Source organism: Hylaeus volcanicus, chromosome 5 (genome assembly GCF_026283585.1).
Source record: "Hylaeus volcanicus isolate JK05 chromosome 5, UHH_iyHylVolc1.0_haploid, whole genome shotgun sequence".
Taxonomy (NCBI): domain Eukaryota; kingdom Metazoa; phylum Arthropoda; class Insecta; order Hymenoptera; family Colletidae; genus Hylaeus; species Hylaeus volcanicus.
The window spans coordinates 29,970,894-29,993,470 of NC_071980.1; the positions used below are offsets into that span (position 1 = coordinate 29,970,894).

Here is a 22,577-nt window from a genome sequence, read left to right on the forward strand (position 1 = left end):
CTGGAACAATTTGGAAAAGTAATCGACACACTAACTACGGAGCTAACTATCGCCAACTTCTTCCTGCGAAGCGAAGGAATCGTCCACTTTCATAAGGTTAGGAAGGAGGATTGCGGCTAACCGACGGCCTCGGATTGCTCGCAGGATGATTTCCCTAGGGACGTTCCCGTGTTCCCCAACAAGCCGTTACCGTATCACGATCTCGTTCGTTTAGGCGAAGAATTCGGTGAATCCCCCGGCTTTCCTGCCAACCGTTGCTGCTATTTCCTCCTAGGCTCGCTCGTACACGGCCTCTAATTGCATTCGAATGCGTCACGGGGGAAAATGGGCTTGCACTGAGACGAAATTAATTATTGGGTAGGAACGAAAAGCTCCGGAGTTTTCCACGAGATGGGGTTGGAACATTCCTTTCCAATCTATTTGAAGGAGCACGTTCTTAACGAAATAGAAGGGAAGTTCGTAAAGAAAGTAACGTATTTATGTAACAACTCTGAAGCTTATTTATGATTTTTATTTTTATTAAACTCCAATACTGTCCTAGCACTAGACTAGTTTTGATTCATTTTTCAAGTAGACTTATCTCGTTTGAATTTGTATGTGTCAATAATCAGTTCGTGATTTGACGATAACAAATAGCATTATGAGCGCAAACACTGCCGCTATTCATCAAGGATCCGCTAATTGGAGCCATCGGTAAGGATTACCGGCAGATCCTGCATTAGACGTGACGCTATTAATTGTTTGCGCAGTCTGGTCAAACTAATTATGTACTAATAAACTATCGAGTAATCGGGGCCTGGTCAAACGATTAATAGCGCCACGTCCAGGCCAGGATCGGCTGGGATAAGCCTAACTGATGAGTCTGGCTATCAGATCCTGGACGACGATTAAATTGCTCTTTACCAAATTTTCATTTAATCGTGGTTTCTAATAATACAAAATTCACGCAAAATAACCTCGACCCAAAATATCAGCCCCCTCGAACTTGAATTGAGCCCCAACTACTACCGCTACTAAACTACCCCAACTAAACGTTCTTCGACCTTCTTCTGTCTCTACACCGCGGAAGAATCGAATGAACAACCTGGCTCCCTAGGATTAGTCCAGTTCCTCGCCAAACAGAACTCCACGTTCCAATTTCTCAATAAACCACGTTCCACGTCCACCCCTCTCCTTAGGTACCACGGTCAGGTGGGGGTGTAGCTGTCATAAATCCTCTTTCACGCTGACCCCAAGGCATTTTCAGCCCTGGCGGCCGAACAAAGCTGCCTCCGTCATCCCCCACGTACCCCCACCCCAAACGGCCTCCGTTTTATTTTCTTTTTTTTTTGCGTTCGTAGTCGCTTGAAAGCTTTCTTTCGCCTTTTTTCTCGACGCACGCGTGTGTATCGCTGTGTCGCGCTATTCCGTGTCAACTGTCTACCGAGGCAGTATGCAAGGAACAATGGAGCGGCGAGCCGAGACCGGCTGCAATAGTTCTGCCGACGTTTTCGCATTCATCCGCGGCCGCGATGCAAAAAGGAGAGCTGCCGTGGCGGAAAAAAAAAAGAAAGAAGCGAAAGGGAAGAATGAATCGTCGCTACCGCGGGCTTTGACGGGGCCGAGACAAGGCCCCACCCCCTCTGCCCCCAACGATACATTAACGATTCCGTCCGTGATGTCGTCGACCCACATCCACCCCCCGGAGTCCTGAAATAAATCCTAAACCGATTACTCGAGTCGACAGGGGCTTGTTTTGCGCGCAGTCAGTTGGAGAAGGAAGGAAATTAAAGGGTGTTCTTTTGGGGCTTTTCGAGGGGTGCAGAAACGGTTTGCTTGAGAAAAGATGACGAAAACTAACTCTAAATGTATGAATTCTGTCGCTTGGCTCTGTTTTTCTGACACTCACACCGCCCGGAAAAGGGGAAATAATTGCACCACAATTTGTAGCCTTTTTCTCGTTAGAATCTTTTCCAGATTAATGACCTAGTGGACGACGACGTCATTTCTAAGCCCGTACCGTGTCAAGAAAATGCTTCAAGCTGCAAGCTTCCATTTCAGAGTCCTGTTTAATATTACTCCCCTGATTATACGCTCGATTTGAAGTTGAGAACTATTTACCATTTAAAATAATATTTTGCCCAGGTCTGCCGGAGCACCCCCTCGGCCAAGAGGGTGGTTCGCTACTTCCTGGTCGCGGTTCTATCGTCTATGAGGGAGCAGAGCGAGGTGGTGCTCAGGGAATCGCGATGGAGACAGAGAATACGGGAAAGGCGAGCGTGGAGGTGGGAGAGTGTTGGCGGCGAGGGTTGGCCGCTTCGGTCGGGGCGGGGGTGGCTTTGGCTGGTCGATACTTCGTTCCACGGCAGGCTCTCCGCGTTCCTCGCTGGTCGAGGGGTGCGGGACGATCGTGGCACAGCCCTGATCCTGCCAGCTGGACATCGACGTCCACTAGATCAGCAATCTTGGAAAAATTCTAACGGGGAAAAGCCTCCAAACTCTGGTTCAATTATGTTCCTTTTTCCATGTAGGGCTGGAGGTCCTGGACAACCCCAGAAAATAGCAAACACCCCTAGATCCTTGTTGAATTCTAAGGAATTTTCTAATTTAATAAGGGAATATAAAAATGGATTCTGGTCTATCGTCAAAAGTATAAAGTTCAGAGGGTACAAGTTTTCATTTAAAACGAAACTGATACATTTCTAAAGTTTCTACAGCCACGAACCATGAAATACTTTGTAGAATTGGTGGCTACAGGTCGTGGAAAGGGGTGACTTTCTTCGAGAAGTAATTAGTCGGTACATCTAAGCTGACCTAAGCCCAAGGGTGGTTCGCGCGACTGATTGCCAGGCGAACGACATGCGATGGAAACGAATGGAAACGCGCGAACTAAGTTAGAGGTGGGGAACGTCTCGGAGACAGTTAGGGGTGTCCCAGTGCTAGGAGACAGACGTTTAGTATCGATTCGCGTAATCTTGGACAGGTCTGAGAACAAACGTCCCCTTCCTGTGGCCCTGTTTTGCGCGCACGAAAATAGGCTGCCGACGAAACGCTCGTGGACGAACTTCGCGTTTACGTGTGGCTGCCATAAATCATGAATACTGATTACACAGCCCAAGGTAAATAAGTTCGCCTTACGAGGGAAGTTTATGCGCTACGAAAAGTCTCAAGTTTTGCAGAAATGCACGTGCACACGTTGTTAATTACACGTGTAATCTGATTGTTCGGTGATGGTATCAGAAACGATTTTAAGACTGGAAGCACCCCTTCAAACCATTCTGGTATTTCATATTTATACATTTATAATATTTTTGCTCTGAAAATGTAAGGTATACGGACGAAATTTTTCATATAAAATAGTTGAGTTCGAATATTAAAATAATTCCCAAACGTCATTTTCCCGTTCTTTAATACCAATCGTCCTTTTTAATTGCCTTTCAGTTCGTCCTCTCAACGTCTGTTCCTTGTAAACTCGAAACAGAACTACCCGGAATTATAACGGGGTATTGAACAGAAATGACTGCTGACTATCGACATCCGTTAATTAAATGTCATAGTATGTTTCGCTCAGAAACCCTGCGAGGAATCAAAGTTCAGCCTGCGGATCGATATAGTATCAACCTTTTCAAACAAAAATACGGAACTGAAAGTACAAGATGGCACGATACAAAAGTTACCTGGACAGAAATGAATATCGACTGTCGACGTCCCTTAATTAAACGTCACAACCTGTTCCAAGGAATTAGACCTTTCCGAAATTCAAATCTGGGCTTAGCGCGTTAACGTAATAAATCAAAACTGTACAACTTCTGTCAACTTTCCCGTGTAATCTGTATCGATGAGAAATCAGCGGAGAGAGATGAGTATCCACCGTCGACGTTCCTTAATTAAACGTCAGAACGTGTCTCGCCCGAGGGCGTCGCGAGTGATCAAAGTTCAATCTCCAGGTCGATAAGAGGTTCCCTTTCGGACATTTCCAATCTCCCTTCGAATGGAGGGTTTTAAAATGCATGGAATCAGGGAGTAACCGAAACCTGCCCCACGCGCGTGGATTCTCTGTACCGATGGAATAATGCAAATTCTCTCCAATAATGAGAGGTAACCAGGTTACAGAGGAAACGATGCAAGCGTAACGTCCAATATTGGGACACCCTTTCATCCTGACACCTAGGGCGTCAGGATTAAGTACCTAATAACTAAGATTGTCTTTAATTTCTTTCCCTATTTCAGCAGACAAATTCAAATTTTGTAAAAATTTGATAGCCTGATTATTTGATTCTATTCCTGTTACAACCAGCACGAGGAATACACAAAATAAAAATGGAGAGCACGGAAATATTCGGACTCCATTTCTAGCATTCGGACACCAATAAAATATTCGAGTAGGATATCGCTGTCTCTAGCCCCTGATCTCGATAAGGGAGAGAATCGAGGCTGCAAACGATGCATGCCAGCACTCGATGCTCGCTTTGATCGGGCGTATTAATTCGAAACTGTCTGTCGAACGGAAAAAAGCGTGCAAACCGCGTTGATCGATGGCTGTCGATAAGCAACGATCGATATCGTCAGCCGCGGGCCACAGAGCGATCCTGACGAATGGCGACGATTTATTCGCCGTCTAGCACAAAGTTGTCGAGACTTTTCGACGATTCTATCGATTCCAAGTTCAACGTTTGCTACGCCAACGTGCTCCGCGGGGGTTCAGGGTGCAAACAAGAAAATAACCGCCAAGCCCGTGGTAAAAATACACTTTACGAGGCGATCGCGTGCGAGAGCAGGTATAAGCAACTCGGTTTGGTTCCTTTTCATCGATTCGCCGGGTCTCGGAGGCCAGGCCACTCCGATATAACGCTGGGATCTCCCAATAATAGGAGGCGAGTGGGTAACGCTGCCCCTAAACGCGTTACGGTAACTGGGACAGGCTGTAGGTCCTCTGTACGGAGAGATGCGAGAAATTTGTAGAGGAGAAAGTTGTTCTAGATGAATAAGTGAGTTGAAAATGTGGTATGAAGTTTTTTCGTACTGGGGCTCGTTTGGGAGGAAATCGGGTTTGAAGGGCTAAGTTGAAATGGTGGGTGATGATCAGACACGTTGGATTCGGTGGCACGCGTGACCCAACGACTTTCGAAATCAATTTTCTTCGAGTCTGTGCTGTCACAGTGCTGTTCCAAAAATGGACCGGAACAATAAAACGTCGACGTTCTTGAATATCGATTTTAATCAAGACAAGATTGCAGGTCTAATCTCACGGAAAGCCCCGGAATAAAGTGTTCCGCGGCTCTCGGATCGGTGGCCTCTTGTGCCGTGTAATTAGGTTATTAGTAAATAATTGAGTTATATCGATCGAACTGGAACACGCTCCATCCTCCAGCGCGCAACAACGTCGGGGAAAGGCCTCTTTAATTCAAGACTGCTCTTGCCTTTGCATTATTATTATAGGAGAAACAGGAAGGAATACAATGAGTCCTGGAGGATTTTCGTCGCGAATAGGCATCTATAAAGTCGATTTTGAGTTCAGGAGCTAATTCAAATATTCGAATATATTCTAATAAAAATTCTATAAAGTTTCTGTATATTTCACTTTACGAAATCAATATATTTTAAACCTTTCGACCCTGGAATAAGCTTTCATCTCTCTTCCTTCCCATTTAACTTGCTGAATAAATGTTTAGAACCAATTAAACAAAATAATCAATTACTTCAATTACACATACTATCCCCAATTTCCGATTCCTCTTGTCTTCTATCGTGTACCAATTTAAAATAATGATTTTCTTCCATAAATAACAAACCATCCAACTCAAGTCTGAACGAATTCGTCTTCGAAAATGTAAACTGATCCTACGAGCGAAATTCTTGAGAAGAGAGTCTAAGGTTAGGGCCAAGGGGAGATTACAAAGAGAAAAGATGAAAGGCGGAAGAGTTCTCTTCAGTCCTCCCGTTTCCTTTCTTCGGACTCTTCCGCGAGGCGTTTTTCGCGCCTCCGTCTCCGTCTGCGAGCCATCCAACGAACGTAACTTAATACCTGCCGTTAATTAGTCACGTGTAACGGTGAGCTAGTTACGGGACGCTGGGAGACGAGGTCGAGCATCGTCGTGCACACAAAATGCGAACCTTGACAACGAGGAACGGCTACTTAACGCGTGACACAGTTAATGCAGGCTCCTTGGCACACGACGGAATAAGTCATGTACGTGGCGCTTCTCCCAAAGTGACCACGCAACTCGTGTTTATGATCGAAAATCAACTATTGCAAAGTGAGTGAAATCGTCTGGATTCGATATTGAATTGGAAAGATGAATACTCGAAAATTGAGATCGTCGAAGGTAGGTCTTCATACTCAGAAATTTTGACTTTCTTTTATGCATCATATAATATATCGTGTAACTTGCCAACAGACCTGTACATGTTATATAAAATAATGAACCCTGACCCGATTAATAAATCATGAATGTAAAGTAATGTATCTGGAATTTTCCAATAGAAACTGTTATTCAATCGACAAGAGCTGATATATATGCACATGCATAAACGAAGACACAAGAGTTCAACCTCTGATAAAACTAATGAACTCCGATTAAAAATTCACCTATAAATTACAAGAAAGAAGAAGTTAAAAATTGATAGTAATAGTAAACTAGAGGTATATGTTTTACCACTATTCCAAACAACTTTGAATCGAGTGGTAAAGGTTAATCCTCCTGACCAGGGTCGGGAAAAGGGCGAATAGGAAGTTGCAAATTGTTCACTGGCCAACGGAAGCCAGGAACGGTTCCAGTGGGAGCTTTCAACGGGATACAGTTTCAACAAGACAGGAGCTACGTCAGAAGGCTACAGAGGATGACAGAAACCGACCGTCAGTCGAATCAATAGCTTCGACACGGTTATCGAGTTCCCCGTCCAGCTATTGGAGGTGTCTGGCTGATCGTAATACGTGTTAGATCCGACAACGATCGATCGCGTTGTTTCGACGGTCCCCCACCACCCCCCTCAATTGGCTTCGCGATTCCAAAGCCTCGTCCAGGCTGCCAGGACGCGATAGGAATCGCGAGTCGAACAACATTTCGCGCGAACCTTCGACCTCCTGTGGGTTGTCCCACATTGGTCTTTTATCATTTTAATATTCCACTTTTGTCAAAATATTCTTTTATCGATCAAATAAAAAATACATTTGTAAACTGCCACTTTTACGCGGAATATTTCCTGTCACGGTATAAAGCTTGACAGCGTTACGATAGCAGAAGCTAAGTGGCGCCATAATTGCGCCCCCGTCAATGACAATCGAGATGAATGATTAAAGGGAACGCGTCTTTTTCCACTCCGCTATAATGATCGCGCGACAAAGTTATTTTAACGAAGTAGCGCACACTTAGCCACTTGTTCCGTGTAAACTCCGAAGTCTAACGACTTTCATAGTTGAACTACGGGCGCCAGTCACGGGCAACGCTATCGAAATCGCTATAAGATAATCATTCGTCTCGCAACTTTTCTATCCCTTGGCGGAATTACAACGAACGCGGGTGGAACTTTACTTGCACTTTTGTCCCATTTGTTCATTATCGCCTCCGCGTAGCATGCACCCACCTCGTAACCTAACGACGACGCGCTAGTTAATCGCTGACGCGATTGTGGAAAATGTGGCGATTTTTGTAAGTAGATAGGGAAAGAAGGAAGAGGCATCTACTAATTTTTATCCCAAATTTTGCCTCTACTTTGAACCTTACTCTCGTCAACTTTGAGAACACCTAGCGTCGAATTAACGAAAGCTATTAGACGACTTTGCTCACCAGGAGTGGGTACGAGTGTGGCACGAGGACGTGGACAATTAAGTTGGGCGAATGGTGGAAAATTAGGCCGACTTATCAACGTATTGCTTTCTTTCTACAACGCCAGACGAAACGGGAGGAACTCAGTCTGGCAATCGACGTGCACAACACGTCGATGAATGCAGGCATCAGACGGAACCAGGTACCGGCAGTTAGCGAATAGGAATAAAGTTTCTCGTCCCAGTTTCCAAGAATATCAGCTGCACTCGCGGTGACAATGCCTTTCGAGGCTGACGTCGCATCAGATGAAATGCTGGACCCCGAAACTCACGCTTCGCCTACGTTCCCTTAATCAATGGAGACGACCTCCAACCCCATGGTCATCAGGACAGGTTTTTTCTGGGAAACAGGTCACCTAATCGAGTAACGAGAGAGGTGTTTCCACTTAAACTCTCTAAGAATCACACACGTAAAAAATCCAAACAATTTTAGCTCTGTAAATTCATATCAACAGTGAATATTTTCCCTTGAAAACAGAAATGTTTCGGAATAACTCTACGCAATTGGAACGCGTTAAGTATCTGGAACGGTTACGAGTACAGGTACGCACAACGTTAACGCGGAGCTCGTAACTGGAGTCGACAAACTTCCAGAATGGCTCGTCGCAACGAAACGCGATAATTCCTTTGAAAAACATAACGATTCTCCGAGCAACGGTACGCGACATTTCCGACGAACGAGAATTAGACGCCTCAAAAACGAAGGAACGCGAACACGAATAAAGCGATCCGCTCTCTCAAAGGGGTCAAGCGTTCCGCAAAGGTTCGAATAAAATTTTCATGTCGCTCTACCCTGGCTGAACTACCGTCGTACATTTCCCTCGAGGATCAAAGCCAACATTTAATGAAATGTCACTGGCACCCCGTCGCATTTGCGTCCACGAATAGCAACAACAGGGAAAGACCAAAACCCAGCATCTCTTGTTAGATTCGAGGTGGCTCAATTTTACGCGAGGCTGTCTCGTTAGAGACAGATACCTTGCATACTACTCTAATAAACCTACCCTACCTTATCCTATATAAACAATCAAATTAAATTTGATTTCTAACCTTTCCTCTAAAAACCTGTTCCACAGAAACGAGCACTTCTCGACCCAAGAGATACCATAATAAAGCTCGCAAATATAACTTTGCAATCATCAATGAAAAGTTAAAGCGCGCTTTCACCGCTGTTTTCATTCACTTGGTGCACGCTGTAATCTGTTCCCATTTCGCTGAGAATATTGTTTCAGTCTGCAACGGTAACACGAACGGCGATCCCTCGAAGACGTTTTTACGCGAAACAATAAAACCTCCCCTAATCCTCCCCCGTTTAATCTAAACCGTGCTGCCTTTAATTATTTCCGGGTAACGAAATTTCGCGCGAAGTTAACCACGACTATAACGAAACAATGCTCGCCGAAATACACGGAGTCTCGCGAATACGTATGCCACGCGATCGCATTGTTGGGAACATTTGCCATCGATCACTGTGTTGAGTGTCTTTCAAATGGGAGAAAATTGTGAAATTCGCTGGAATTGGAGGAGTGCGCGAGTGGAGTTATTAGAATACAGTTTGGTTCGAGTTGCAATTCCCAACTCGCGATATATGCGAACACAGGGTTAAATTATGGTAGTCAACCACCCAACCCAGTTAATCGCGTGATTTAATCGAAGCTACGACAAATCAGTAGAGACGGCTTGATCCCGATCGATAATAATTGATCTATCGCCGAGGTCCGTCCCTTTAACCGTATTTTCGTTCTCTAATTTTCAGAGGATATGTCGTGCTCGCTCACCATAAACGAATCCCAGCTGTGAAATAAAATATGCTTGTTCTGTGCGCTCGAGGGAAAAGAGTATCGATCCCACGGACGAGGTCCGTGCTCGCATCAACGCGCGTACAAATTCCGCGCGCGGGACTCGTAATTTTTCCACGATGGCCACCGTCGACCCGAAAATACGCGCGGGTGACAATAATCGCGAACGTCCCCGATATATACGGGTCCAATATCCCTGGCCACGCGGTTAGCTTATGACTGTGACATTTCTCCCCGTGGTGTGTAGCGATATTCTGGCGCCGTCGATTATTTATAGTCGGTCTAAACATACGCGCGCGCGGCCCGCTATTGAATTAGAAACTGTCCCTACAGCCTAACCGCGCCGCCACACACCAGGAACTATAAAATCCTACCCATGAGATTATTTTCGTGCGGATCTTCCTGCTCGTTCGAGAGTTCCCGTTTCGCTCGATCCGTTGACGGCCGAATCGGTCAAACGCGCGCCAAATACCCGCCAACACGGTATGTAAACAAATCCTAAAGTCGAACTGGACCGTTTCGGGCATCTTCATCCGAGAGAAAAGGTAAATTCTGGATTGTATTCCAGGATTTATTCGAGATTTGTTGCGAGTGTATCTTAAACATGTATTCATTTTTCATTTTCCATTAGATTGCGGATTTTATGCGTGTATACTTATGGAAAGCGAAGTGATAATGGAAACCATGAAAAATTTGGCTAGTAGTGTTTCCCATGTCGCGTGAGGTAACAACTATTATAACATTATTATCGCGAAAACGCGATTCACAGGCGGAAAGACGGATTCACCGGATGCTAATCGACGGGAAATTCGGAGTGGCGAATTCACACAAGCGAATTCCCCATTGCCAGGATGCAGAGCGCTGGAATTAATTGCGTTAACGATGTGGCAGTTTCGAATGTCCGAGTCACGGCACGGTTCGAATGATCGCGAGGCTCGGCGATCGATCGAGGCGTGGAAAGTCGCGTTGTGCAAGCTCGAAATTATCCTCGAAAGTCATTTATTATTGATTTAATAAGAAAGAAATTCTCAGTCCATGCTACTTTTAATGCTACTTTTCAAAGTCGATCATTCGAGCCTGAAACCTCTCTGTACGCATAGAAATAGTTTAAGTATGGCTAGATTGGCATTTTGGCTGTGTGACGACCCGACGACCCTAATATAGGCCAATCGGAGGATTAAAACAAGTGGCTTCGATATAAATGCGCGGGTCGCAACGCATCGCGGCTGAAAATAAGTCTGCCTTCGATTCGAACGGCCCCAAAAATAATATCCCCGAGGTGGAGAACCCGCGGAGACGAGGAAAGACACGTCGACTGCTTCTCCCGTTACTCACAATCGGATACAACGGGTGATCATTTATCACGATCACAGAAACAACTACATCATCTTTCTTAATTGCAATCATGTGTACATTTTACCTAAAGAATCCTCCATCCAGGTGATTATCATCTCTCACTGATCCTAACATGGTTAATATGCCGATTACGCCCGCGATCGTATCGAGTTGTTCCCTTCGATTATTCACCACCCCTCTCCTCCCCTCCAGGGGGGAGAAGTATGTACGATGCGCGTGCAATTTTAATTCCGATCCCTCCTTGAGAAATTGCGGCGCTATCGATTAAACTTCAAACACACGGGGGCTCGCAGCTGAGACCTGTTAGGATTAGAAGACTTCCAGAACGCTTCGGAGATGGCGAACGATGGGAGCTAACTTTTAAGGCCTCGGGATTTACCGAAAGACGCTCAGCGTTAGTCGGGGCCGCCTGTCGGATCGCTTCCCTAAACGTTTTCGCGAGTTTGCTCACCGTAATCGCTGCGAACGTGACTTTAAGCGTCGGGAGATTCGTGTTGGGAGCGGTTTGGGAGTGGTTGTTTCGGCGATAGTGACGCTTTCGTCTTTTTACAGTCCCACTAGTTTTTATGTAACACATTATTTTCCATCTACCACCTTCTTAGTCATTAAGTATCACCATTCATTAAATCCCCACCCTGTTCCGCTAATTGATCGTTCTCAGCTCCGAACAGCGATCAACTAGCGAGGCAATGTCTCACCATCGCGGACATTTATTAATAGCGATGGTTTCCTGGTGCAAACGACGGGGCCCCTAAGTTCCCACCGTCTCATTAGGACGAGGGAAACGGCCGTGCGAGGTCAGCAGACGATGAAATTCCTGAACCGCGTGTTGCATAGTTCTGCAGGTTTATTTTCGTCCTGTACCGCTTGCTATTATTAGGAGCTGCTACAAGAAGGGCGGAAGACGCAGGGGAGAGGGGGAACCGCTGGTAAATAGGTATCTTACGGCATGCAACATCCCTGTTGGTGACCGTTAAAACGTGAGTACGTGCACGTGTGCACCGAATTTGTCCACACGGTCGTGGAAACGTGCGCGCCACGAGATCCTTACCACCTTGCCAATCATGCTCTCCAGATCGTATGACACTACTCGTTATAGTTTGGGGTCTATTTGAAGACCCTCGAGTCATTGAACGTGATTTTTGAGCTACAGATCCTATAGAATATGACGAACTATTCTTCAATAGACACAGAGGGAACGAATACTTATGAGAATTATTGCGAAAGCTCTCGATTCCAGATTGAGAAGCTTCATCCCTCAATTGTACAAGACAAACTGTTTCAACTAAATTCCTAAATTCAACCAACACAGAAAGACGTCAACGCCAACCAGAAATACAAGCTGTTCACGCATAAATGCTCCCGATTCTAGGTAAAAAAGGTTCATCACCCGCGTGGAAAGGAGCTCACGCTTAATTACATTGCGAGATATTTTTTTCAGACACGAAGGAAATTAAATACGACGGAATAACGCGACGCTGGCGCGCGACAGGTGAAAATGGAATAATGAACGAAGCGTCGCGACGCCGGCGTGAAATTTTACACCGGAATATTTGTTGCCGTTAATCAATCGCGTGCAAAAAATTACTCGGCGTTAAATGTCGCGAAACGGGGCTAACGAATTTACACGCAAATTCAGCAATTTCGAATTCAAACCGCGCACGTGGACGATTTTGGATTCGATGTCGCTAAACTCCATTAATTCGTCCTCCCAACCGTGGACACAATTTTATTCGAGTAACAAAGTACGAATAAAATCAGCATGGGATGACTTATTCAAAGTAGAAGAGAAAATTTATTCGAAATTAAAGTTCAAAATAAATCGACTGCGCCATTTGAATTGTAATTTTTAAACGATGAATTCATTTTTTTCTGTGATTCCTAAGGAACCCAGAGATTCATTAAATTTCTATCCTTACACGTACATGCTTTCCCACTTCAAATATTTTCCTTCGTGTTGACATTATAAATTCATTAAAAATAATGATCGAGCCCCCACTCTCTCATCCGCCACTTTTCCTACCCTACATTCAAACTTTCTCACTCTGAACTAGTTCACCCGAGTCTTGAACTTCTCCACCCTTCCCCTGAAACACCTACTCCCTGTGCAAATATTTGCAACACGGCCTGTTTGCAAATTTCGAACGGGATCTTATAAATTATCCGTTACGAGCCTTTCGTCCACGTTGCAAAAATAATCCAGAGTTGTGCACGCAGCAACCTTGCCTCGAGCGAAGAGCTATTTCATGAAAATGCAAACCCTTATCGCTGTGGCTCGCGCGAGAGAAAGAAAGAGAGAGAGAGAGAAGTTGCGTGCACTTTTCGCGAAACGCCATTACTTTGATTGATTTATCGTGGTATCGAGCCTTGGGAAAGGAAACGTTTCTCCCAGGGACCGTAATAATTCTCTCAGAAACACCGTATAAATATTCTCGTTGGCCGAGACAAAGCGACGCGAAACGAAAGCAGGTGACGGAAAAAAGGAATGCCCGGATTTATCACAAGAAAAAAAATGCAACGAACCGAGCACGCGGTTTCTTATCTTACGCAACCGACGTTTAATATTACGTCGACAGCGTAAAAGCACGCGACGAGTCCACGCCAGGTAGCTATACCGACCGTCCACCTCACAACCAAAAGAAACTTGATAATAAAATAGAATTTCAAAAAGTGGTTCACGTTTTCTGTATGAAAAATGATATTTGGAAGCGTTGGAAGGGTTGAAAACCCTCCTTTCGTGGGCGTGCGTCAGGCCAACTTTTTCGTAGCCTTCCTGTCCCCAATCCCCGAAAACTGGGTAATGACACGTTAGGGTACACCCTGTATATCCAATGACTCGAATCCACAGGCACGAAGAGTGCCGAGGGTATCGATCGCGGTTGCCTTGGGAATGTCTCCGGGGAGGACTCGCCAGAACACGTGAGTTACCCTCTTTGCACCGAATGGCTCCGAATCGTGGCGACCTGCGCCGATAGACGAGCCACGTTAACCCCCACGTTTCATCAGAAATTTTCTGTAACGCGTGTCCACGACCCTCTTACGCGGGAAATTGTTTGTGAAAGCGGTGGAATTGACTCCTCGATTGGCCCAGGGGATGGATGAGGAGAGTCCCTAAATTTAGGGGTAGCAAGTACTATGGTAGAAGGTATAGGTTCTTCTACTACGCTGCTATGGTAATAAGGTTCGTGAGGTTTGGTTACGAAGATGGTCGCTGGAATGTTGCAACTGGTTAGGACATTTTTTAGATGAAAGAACATAGTGGTTTTTTGTTGAAAATTGGGGAATGTAGATAAGCTAGCATAATGAGTCGATGAATTTTTTTAAGGAAATGCTTTCTTATGTCGCAAGTAAACTAATAATCCAACAAAACCTGTATGCAACTAACCCTAACATATTTTCTAAAGTTCGTTCCTGAAATATTCCCAAATAGTTCAACAAACAACACCTACGTGATAGAAAGTTCTCCAAACAAAAGCATGGAATCTTATCATCCAGAATGATAAGCTCGACGTACACAGAGATCGATCGAGACGACGCGATCCTGGAGTGGCCGAATATTAGGATGTTTCTGGGGTCTGGCTCGAAAATTGATCTCAGCCAAGTTGAATTCGTTGGTAATATCCGAGAGGGTAGAGTCTAGAGGGGGTGAATCGGATGCAACGCCGAGAGGGGTGGCTCGATTCGAGCGGTCGCGCGTTTAATGAGATTTTGCGGGGGCGGTCGTTGACCGTGCGCCGCCCGTTCGCACGATTAATTAACGCGCTCGTTAATACTTCCTAATTATTATGCGCCAGAGTGCATACTTACCCGTGCTGTTTCAGTCGATCGGTTTCCCGTCGCGAATTACGAGCTACCACCATTGTATATTTTCAATTTTCGATCGGTAGCGCCCCCACTCCTCCCACGGACACCGAAACAACCGAAAATGCACGGGGAATGGTTAAAGTTTTCGCAAATAGCGACCGACTTTCACGCAAACAATTTGCCATTTGTACAGGGATGTTTGGAGGGTGTCGATGGGGCTGCTTGATAGGGAAAATATTTTTTGGGTCAGGAAAATAGATTTTGGAGGAATTTTTTTGTGAAGAGAGTCAACGAAAAACTACACTTTGATTACTATTCGAATATGTGATTTAAAATAAAATAGACGACCCATCATTTGTTGCTGAAAATAATACTTTAGCCAGCTGTGACGACGTCCCACTCCCAAAGCCAATATTCGCGAGAGAAGTGTCACACATCGACGACTCCAAAACATTCAATATCGCGCAATTGAAAATCGCGCGGCGTAAAGAAGCGACGTCGACAGTAGCCGGATGGTTCGTCGTTAATTATGCGATGAAAGAGCTGACGAACACGGAGAGCTGGACGAAATTTTACGAGGCGTAAATGTTGAAGTTCATCGAGGCAAAAATTACGCGCACGGGGCTATCCAGGCTTCTCGATTCTACCAGTGATTGTGTCGAGATAGTCTCCACGTTTTTCAACCAATTTTCATCCCCCTTTATGAGAAAGTCATTCAGCGTTTCCGCGAAGAAAACATTTTTAAGCAAAAATTTTCAAGTATGGCAGTCAACGTATTAATTTATTATTTCTAAAAATAATTCAAAGCTACAGAGAGTGAAAGAACATCTTGAATGCTCTTTTTACTCGATGCAGAGGTGGATAACCCTAGACCGCGCGATTCTGTTGGACTTTGCCATTAGTCAGGGGCTTTTCGCGAGGCGGCGAGGCGTTATGAATTTTCGTTTTTCTTTATTCCGCGCATTACCATGCGCCGTTGTCCCCTTTTTTCTCGGCGTGCTCGCTCGTCGTGGCAAAATTACCTCGTAAAGCAGAAACGCCCAGAGAAGGATAACGGCTGGTAAAAATGTCGTCTTTAAGGCCCGTAAAAACTAAAGACGCCTCGTAATTCCGGCAATTGCTTCCAAAGGGCGCGCAGGACGTCGTCGTTGGCGAACGAACCGTGGTTTCGAGCCTGCACGTCGCCCTGAATTGTGAAAATTCCTGAAGAAATTCTTCGAGGCCCTGGATTGGTTTACGTTTGATTCGCCCACGAGCACGATTGAAAGAACAAGACAGAAAGATGAGGTTCGTTTCTTTTGTAAAACTGAAGAAATGGAAACTTGGACAATTCCGAAGCAGAATTCAATTTTTCATTTGAAAAAAAGATGACAAGAATACGTATCAGAATATCGTGTGTTGCTACTAGAAACCTCGAGGGATGAATATCACACTATGGAGGAATTATATGATTTTTAATCCAACACTCTTTGCTTAATCAACTATCTATGCCATCCTGGATCATGAATGGGTCAAACCTAAGCTGATCCTATCGAACCTACTTCAGGTCCTCCCGGTCCCTAGTCCTTCCAAGTTCATCACACTATATTCACACTAAAACCCAAACTTTACACTAATCGAACCTAAACAAACTCGTGTGCCAGCCCAGGAACGCATTTAGCCATCATTCTCCCACGTTGACCTAATTGAGATCGGATTAGGGCAAATTTGAATTCGGTTGATCTTGAAGTAGCAAGAATTAAGACCGATCGAGGCTGAGATAGATCGCGGCAGACTTGCTAATAACAGATTCCGCTAATATTGGGTTAGGTCCACGTCAACAAAGTTAAGATAGGATCAAAGTAAACTTGAGCGTCCTAGGTGAGAGGGAAAGGGACGACAGCATTGGACAGCTATGAGTCTTATTAGGGGTTTGCCAGTGGAGATTCCTGATCGATGAAGAATGCGGCTGAGACCTGGGAATTAATGCAGCCTAGCTCTGCCAGACCCGAGGAAACGCGGCTCGTCCGACAGCTCATTCTCCCCTACCTCTGGCGTTGGATAGGTTTGGCTGCTCTCCAATGATAGTCCTTCCCACCGAGTAGTTTCCCATCCCTAGCTAGGCGAAAAAAAGAAGAAGCGCAAGAAGATTGGAATAAAAGATGCAGAGTCCTGACTGTAGACCCTGCTGGAGGATAGAGAACCAGTCTAAACCTTCCATTCTGTGAATCTCGACAAATAGATAGATACTCCTAACCGAGCAACTTAGGAATTGGATCTAGGTTGTGCTGAATTATTAAGAAAAGGAATACACGATTCTGCTTGGTAACTGAGTGCGCAAATTCAGACAATTTCTTTGTTTCCTAAGAAGAAGGTGTACAAGGTGGGCTAAGTAAGTGTAACGAGTCTTAATTCTGAATTCTGTCCGAGATAAGCATCGCTAACACTATACGAAGTTCCGTTTAATTGGATAAAGTCAAGAGTCTAAATCTAGATTAAATAATGAGGGTAAGTTTGGAGCAAGTCCGAGGACTCGATGCTGACCCAGATAAGTTTTAATTTCTGCGATATCTCTCTACGATCGTAAGACAGAAGAGACGAAATAGACCCGCCAAGGTTGGAAAAGGAGAAACTCTTTTTGTAAAGCTGCTAGAATTGCTCCGTAAAAGGGACGCGAAACAAGGATAGGAACAAAAATCCCTGTTTTAAGGGTCGTTAACGTAGAGTGTGGCGGCAATAATCCTTGCAAATCCAGCAATTTGCAGTTCAACAGGTTCGTGGCTCTATCCAGAGGGGACGATGAAGAAATATTGGTAGAGATATCTCTAGAAATCCTGTAGAGAATTTCTTGTGACGATCGACTTTATCATTTTTCTTATTAATTTCAGGAATCAAATAACATCCACCCTCTCAATTTCATCAAAACACATCTAAAACCTCCCTGAACACAAAAAAAAATCCAACATTCGATGAAAAAATGACCAAACCCCACCAGTTACTTTTTAATTCCACCGTAGAAAGTTTCCCGTTCCTTTCCTTCGGTTCGATTGCTTACGATAATTTCGAATTGCAGATCCACGAGAGGGATTCGCGTTCGCGTCGTTCGAAGACGGGAATACAGCCAAGCGTCGTAAATTGTCGCGAGGGATTTTCGTGGAGTCGTAAAAGGAGGATGAATCGACGTTTCTACTTTGGAAAAGCGTCGATCGATCGTTTAGAGGGGGTTGGGGGTAGGGATTCGACTTACTTCCTCGCGCATTTTATCTCGGAAGTTCGGGATACGGCACTGGTAATAAAAACACCGTAAACTCTGCCTCGATAACTTCTCTTCGATATCGATTCACCTACTACCTCTCTGTAAACGACACGTGCAACGATAACGGGGCGGAGGGGGATGATTGAGTTCGCGTTGATCCGTGACTACTAATTTATTTCCTCATTTACGGAGAGAAGAGTCGATGGCGACGAAAACGCGGATTTACGAGATGAGAGACAGGTGGTGAATAGGAAAGACTGGAATGAAAGAGATGAAATTCTAAATAAAATTCAATAAAATTCTAAATTGATTAAACATTCTTATTCAAGAGAAATTATTTCTAACTCTATTTATTTACCTCTATAAAAAAAGAAAAGAAACAATGCTCATAGGAATAGTATGAAATATAATATCTGAATATATATCTTTCGTTCTGCAAACAATGAAAGTGGAAAACGTGATGCACAATTTCTATTTTTCGCGATTCAAAACCTGGCTCAGTCGAAAGATATTTCAACGATCGTTTACCTCGACACTCGATCACGATTTATGGAATGCTTCTTTGACAAGGTCTACAAAAAATATTCCGCGAAGAAAGCAATAACAGGTTTGTTGATACACAGCGGTGTGTGCACAGATCCGTGATATTTATCTAATCTGTTTATTCGAGCTGTGTTTACTCTCTAGCTATTGCTAAACTGTATCTCCCAGCGGCTATCAGACTACACAGATTTCTACAAGTTTCAAGATCGCTATACTCAAGAACGGAGGTCCTCACGAAAAACTTTCATCCTACATTTTCGACCCATTTTTTAGCACACAATTTTCCTTGTATACAGCGAATCTCGCAATCCTCTCCATACAATTTCTACGCGACCTTTATTCCACCATCACGTTCTACCTACGTTTTCAGACCAGCAAAATTCCACTATCTGGCAAAGTCCAAGGAAGCTTCGCGGGAATCTTTGTTTCGAGAGATTTCCTGAGGGTGCAGAGTAAAATCTAGAAACCGGAAGACCACGCAGCGTCTAGAAAACGCATAAACTCTTTGCCCGCGACGCTAGCAAAGAGGAAAAGGCGTATTCGCGGAACACGCTACTTCGTACCGTGAAATTGGCGTTTCCCTCGTGGTTTTCGATGAAGCCAATATTTACCCTCGGTCTTAATGTCAGCGTAGGCCGTTGCCAAAACTAATATACGAATCGGTTTGGCCGTAAGCACCAGCGCCTAGGCGATTCTGCGATATCGAATCGAACGAATACGAATATAGACCCGCGATTGTCGGTCACTCGGTTGATCCACCCTCGAACAGAGTTCTCACGAAAAGAAATGCTGAATTTTACGAGATTTCAACCATAGACTACTAGATAATTGAAATATAATGTAATTCAACTAGCACAATTGTGGTAGAACGCCCTCTAAAATTTCTTCGACACCTCGACTTTAATCATACCACAACAAAATGGCTGATACAAAACTACGATTACAAATGACCCACTACAAGTTCACAGAATTAATTCCTACCGCCTCCACCCCTAATACCTTTCAAAACGCGACTAGACGAATTCCTCTCCAACTTTCACGATGAACACCTCCCTACGAACACTTGAGCTCCCAAAGTACAATCGTCAGACCTGTCGAAGGCGTTATCATCCAGAGGGATGGTGCGAAACACGCTCCAACCCTTTCCTTCTTTCTCCAACCATTTCTCCGTGCTTAAACGTTGTTTGTTAAACGAGAACTGGAGGTATAGCGACAGGGAACGAGCGCTATGATTGATGAGTTCCACATCGAGCGAGAATCGGGGGGAAAACGCAGAATCCGCCGATGACTCGCGAGTTCGCCTAATTGTAATCAGTCGCGAAGCACGTGAACGTACGCGGCCGAATATCGGTATCGAAGTACGAACGGATATGTTTGTTTGTTGACGGACGACCGTAATCCGAGACCACGGAACGTCCGGCGTGTATGATCGATGTAAATGCGGACATGTAAACAGACATACTCGCACGCGGAGAGATCGATCGGGACTCGTCGCGCTTAGCGAAATTTATGCCAACGACGAACATTGTCGACCGTTTATCGCGAACGGAGCCAATATAAATATATCAACTGTATACGAAAGTTCCAACATTTTAACAGCCATTACTTTCAATATAGTATCGTATTTGTGATCTTTTCGCTATGATTTCTCCAATTTGAACTGCCTCGAGTGATTAATTCGAAGAGATTGCTTATTTTAAGTGTCCAATCTAGCGTAACTTTTTAATAACGTGACGTTGCAACGAGGCGTTGTATAATTGCGTTAGGATAATTCGATTAGCTGGTAGATTAGCTCGGTAAATTAACTCGAGAATGAATTGTCATCGCCATAGAGTCTTGTATGTTTTATATCTCAGCTCGTCGCTATAGTTTATCTGCGAACTTTATCGAGTCCGAGTAATTAAATTACAAGGGCGAAGGAGGATCAATTAACTAGAAAATAACAAGAAAATGAAGGACAGGGGGAAAGGCAGGGAACAATGCACGGTCGATGCATCGAAAAATAAAATCGATAACGGCTTATCAACTCTGATTATGAAACAACAACGTAGCTCGATCGTGTCATCGATCTATTTTATTTTTCTTTAGAAATTTCCAACGCGCGATAAAGTGTCGCGCGTTGAAACCGACATATATATTTTTAGTCGTGGCGTGACGCACAGAATACACTTCTGCACCCTCGGCGATAAATCACGCGAGAGACCTCATCGTAAATTCTCGGCCCTCTTGAATGTTAAGAGAAGACCAAGAATTTCCCATATCAATTCCAGATTCCTGCTTAGATGGTCACGAATAGATCAATCATGAATAACATCAAACAAAATTTGCGCTCTTTGAACCAGGGTTACGTTTTGGAGCATTACTAGAAGTACCACTTGTTTCGAGGGTACAGGGTATAGAAAATACTCCAATCTTGTATTAAAATGCTTCGATCCTAAAATGCTTCAATACTAAAATGCAACAATCCTATAATAATAACAATGACTCGTTGCCGTTAATTTCAAGCAATCCAACGATATACCAATCTGTCCAGAAAATTCCCTAGACTCCTCGAAAACCGACGCCACCGAGAAATCGAGGGAAATGTTTTTACCGCGACTCGATTGACTGCAATCGCGGTCACAGCTAAATTGACGACTACTGGAAATATCGTTTCGATATTCGAAACGGCGCCGAAATTATTCGGAATTCAAGCATCAGCAGTTTCGACACACTCGAAAACAAACGGGAATCGCTCGAGCGTGTTTACAAGCGCGGTCAATATTCTAAATCAGCCGACCCTAATTGCGAGTCCGCGTTCGAATTAGATTCGATCAGTTTCTGTGGCTGAATGAAACGCGCTTGGATAAAACGATTGCCTCGAAACGAAACCAGATTAGATACAATTTTTACAAAATAAGGATGTATAAGAAAAAATAAAAAAAATTTCTAGCTACTGAAAGCAAGTATCTCAGAATCTATTCAGGTCCTCGGATGGAACCATAAACTTCCATTGAAACCCATTCCCTTCATTCAAAATTTATTCCAATATTCCTTACAAATTAATACCGAACTGTTTCGGAATAACACATTCAATGTCAATACTCCCGCAGAGCGCCTGATGTATCCCTAACAAATAACCATTAAAATAATAAATAAACATTTATAACCCAACAGAGTGACGAAATACCAGTGTAACGTGGCATAGCAAATATCAGGCTAAATTCGTCTTCGTTTGAAGCAGAATGGTTCGGGCCTGAAGAGGTGAACGCGATCGGTAACGAGAAACAAACAAACGGGGGTACACGTTGCAGGTGACACTGTATAACGCGTGCTGTACGCTCCGTGTTTATCGACCGTGGCAGAAACTCTCGGCCAAAAAGACGCGGGGTGTGGTCAGAAATGTTCCTTTTGCACCGTGTGCACAGCTTGTCAAACAAATTCTTCTGTTTTCCGAGACGAGGTCACTCGAGGTCACGGGTGACACGAGACCGATATCCATGCCCCTTTAGGACATCTATAGAACGTCGAAACTCGCGTCGAATGGCGTACCGCGTGTCCTATCGACGTTATACTTCTAGAAAATTCGTATCACGCGATCGAAACGCTGATACCTCGGTATGCACGACGGACAATCATTTATTAACACTTTTTTTTATCGGTGGCATAACCTATTAACTGCGGCGATGGGTATACTTATGAGAAAACAGACAAGGGGTTAAATATACCTAGCAACAGTGTCCGGAAATGTTAAGGCTGAATTAACCTATACCGACGTAGGAAACCCTTTACAGAATCGTAAAGTAGGTCGCTAAATTCATTTGTGAACACATTATTCACCGATCGAAAAGTTGATTTCGGCATGAAATATTATGTATTAATTAAAACAAATACATAAAAGTGTCTTACAGAAAAGGAACAGCGGCGTGACAGATTCGGAAAGGGTCGAAAAGAATCAGCTTCGAATTCCAACGTGCCTTCCAGTCCCGTTACACTTACACGTAAAATGGATGCTCGCTCTCGAATTATCAATTTTCGATAGTATCGAACGCAACGT

General features: G+C 44.3%; 1 protein-coding gene and 1 long non-coding RNA gene across 7 annotated transcripts in view; one reads left to right on the top strand and one right to left on the bottom strand.

Annotated features, from left to right (window-relative positions):
• Nucleotides 1-22,577, bottom strand: part of LOC128876792 (calcium/calmodulin-dependent protein kinase type II alpha chain) — a 97,863-nt gene that overhangs the window by 73,423 nt on the left and 1,863 nt on the right. The window lies entirely within an intron of this gene.
• On the top strand, nucleotides 6,164-7,207 carry LOC128876813 (uncharacterized). Its single transcript, XR_008457121.1, has 3 exons — nucleotides 6,164-6,305; nucleotides 6,464-6,622; nucleotides 6,689-7,207. It is a non-coding gene; the product is annotated as an uncharacterized LOC128876813 (long non-coding RNA).